Raw genomic sequence first — 3,280 nt, 5'->3', positions numbered from 1 at the left:
TATAGTTTTCAAGGGATTATGGTGATGGCGAGGATGGTGATGATAATAGGAGTGATAGTGATTATAGTAGTGATAACACACACACACACACACACACACACACACACACACACACACACACACACACACACACACACACACACGCACATACACTCACACACACACACATGTATTTGTATATATGTTAGTGTGTGTGTGTGTGTGTGTGTGTGTGTGTGTGTGTGTGTGTGTGTGTGTGTGTGTGTGTGTGTGTATGTGTGTGTATGAGCCTATGTGTATAACATACAGATATGCACAAAGATACAAATATAAATAATATAGAAATATACATGCATTAACCCAAGTGCTATAGAGTGACCCATTATGAAGAGTTTCGAAACGGAGAAGCGATTTCGTGCATCATTTCCCGTTTTCCTTTATCGAAACTTAGTAAAGAAGAACTTTGTTGAAAGAATATTGCATCATATACTGTGAAATATAAGATAAAACAACATGCAACAAAGTTAGCTTAAACCTTAGGGGAAAAAAACGAACTTGTTAAGTCACGGCAACTCGACCGAAAAATATACACAAGATTTTTAACAAGGTCAAAATTTCGCGAACTTACTAATATCATAATAAAAGTTGGCATGAAGTTATTTGAAACTTTGATGCTATTTATCTGTTTGTTTTAAAAAAGAGTTTCTGTTCCTATAATCCTGATTATACTAAAACCTACCGATCTGTTGCGTAAGAGGATTTGTTACCTATAAGTGAAAACGGGAAACATAATAGAAAACGGGAGAAATATAATAGAAAACAGATAAAATCGTAGAAAACGAAGATAAACGAAAAGGGAGTAAATAACACACACACACAAAATGGGAGAATAACAGAAAACGGAAAAAAATAAAAGTGAATAAGAAAGAATCATAGCAAGCAGGGAAAATCATAGAAAATGGAGAAATAATAGAAAACGATGGGAAATCATAGAAAACTTGGCAAGAAAGAAAACAGGATTAAACAGAAAATGGGGGAAACCACAAAAAAACACTAAAACGTATTTTTATGCTTGATAGAACTCAGAATCGAGGTCACGATCGAAAATCAATACTTTAGGTCATGACAAATTACTGAAGAAAAGATAATAGATCGCGAAAAGAAGAGAAAAAAGATACGCAGAGATGAATGTAAGACAGATGCTTGCAGTTAAAAGCGAAAAAGACAGGTGGAGATAAAAGAGGAATGCGATATACAGTAATAATAATAAAAAAAACGAGGCACAGAAGTAAAAGAGATAAAAAGACGCAAAGATCAAGGTGAAAAATACAAAGGAATAATAGATAGAAAGAAATAAACACAGAACAGGAGGTAAAATTGAAAATTATGCACGCAAATGAAAACATGAAATAGATACACATAGAAGGTAAAAAAAAAGAAACAAAAAAAAAATACACAGATCATAAAAAAAAAATACACAGATCATGAAAAAAAATAAAAATACACGCAAATACTTACAGTACGCTGCATTGCAAAACATATACCTCGTATTTTTTGCAAGTGTAAATAAAGTTAAAAGAGAGAGAGAGAGAGAGAGAGAGAGAGAGAGAGAGAGAGAGAGAGAGAGAGAGAGAGAGAGAGAGAGAGAGAGAGAGAGAGAGAGAAAGCTAGAGAGAAAGAGAGAGAGAGAGAGAGAGAGAGAGAGAGAGAATGAAAGAGAGAGAGAGAAACCCATATAACTCATAAAAGCACCTATCTCCATGACACTTTATCGTGCGATCGACAATTTGAAACAAGAATTCAAGTATATTTGTGAATAACAGTATGGTGTTGATTCAGTCCTCCGTTATCCAATATTGAAAGCAAAAACACTTGATGCTGATGTATGTTTGCTCTTATCTCTCGCCAAGTGATGTTGCAAAGGGCACAGTGCCTCACAATGATGCAACAATGTACCAGCTTTTTTCGTAGGATATATATATATATATATATATATATATATATATATATATATATATATATATATATATATATATATATATTGTAACTGTGACTAATACGAGGAAAATAGAAATTTATTTGGTACAGTGAGAATCTTTATAATTTATTTATTTATTTATTTTTTTCCAGAATATCAAAACCTTTTTTTTCTAGTTAGTAAAGGTACACAACATTTTTCAGTCCATTATGCAATTTACTTTTCCCCCATGTGTCAATGCACAAAGTAGGTTCTAGTACATAAACTCAAAAATCGCCTTCATATACTGTTCTGAAAGTTAAGCCTTCATCTCGTGCGCCCTTCATAGATGGATAATAAAGCCTTATATGAAGAAGATAAGAGAATAAAGATCAACAATAAACAATAAAGACCAATAAAACAAACAGAACATTTTAAATCAAATATCCCTCACCCATTTAAAAAAAAGTAAACATGCACCCAACACAATAAAGATTTTACGAAGAAGGGAGAGAGAGGGAGAGAGAGAGAGAGAGAGAGAGAGAGAGAGAGAGAGAGAGAGAGAGAGAGAGAGAGAGAGAGGGGGGGGACAGAGAAAGAGAGAGAGAAGAGGAGAGAAGAGAAGAGAAAGAGAAAGAGAGAGAGAGAGAGAAAGAGAAAGAAAGAAAGAAAGAAAGAAGAGAGAGAGAGAGAAAGAGATAACCAAAGAGAGAAAATCGAGTCGTAAAAACGAATTAAACACGATAACGAGGAGAAATTCGCCCAGACTCATTCGACGAGCAGTAAATGGACATGAAAGACGAGTGATAAATAAAGGAAGAGAGGAAAAACGAAGGGATCTGTCTTCAGAAGGAGCTGAAGTTGGTGCCCGAGAAGAGAGCTGAAGGATAGATATTTGGTCCGCTTAATGATGGTCATTAATGCTTTATCAGTAATGATTATTGCAGAATCCCGTAGTGTGGAGCTAATTTCTCTCGTGAGGGTATTAACAGTGAAAGGTAGAAAAGAAAAGGAAGAAGAGGAGGAGGAAGAAGAAGAGGAGGAGGAAAAGGAAGAGGAAGAAGAAAAGGAAGAGGAAGAGGAATAGGAGGAAGAGGAATAATAAGAAGAAAAGGTAGAGGAAGAGAAGGAAGAGGAAAAGGAGAAGGAAGAAGAAAAGCAGGAGGAAGAGGAGGAGGAAGAGGAAAAAGAAGAGGAGGAGGAAGAACAAGAGGAGGAAGAAGAGGAAGAAGAAGTAGATAAGAGGAAAAAAAGAGGTGAAAAAGTATCAGAATAAGATGCAGTAGGATAACTCAATTCGTTTCAATCTGCAACATGCAATTAATAATGATCATTACAGAACAA

The sequence above is a fragment of the Penaeus monodon genome, chromosome 3 (genome assembly GCF_015228065.2).
Source record: "Penaeus monodon isolate SGIC_2016 chromosome 3, NSTDA_Pmon_1, whole genome shotgun sequence".
Classification (NCBI taxonomy): domain Eukaryota; kingdom Metazoa; phylum Arthropoda; class Malacostraca; order Decapoda; family Penaeidae; genus Penaeus; species Penaeus monodon.
The sequence above is the reverse complement of the archived record's forward strand: the minus strand, read 5'-3'. Positions refer to the sequence as shown.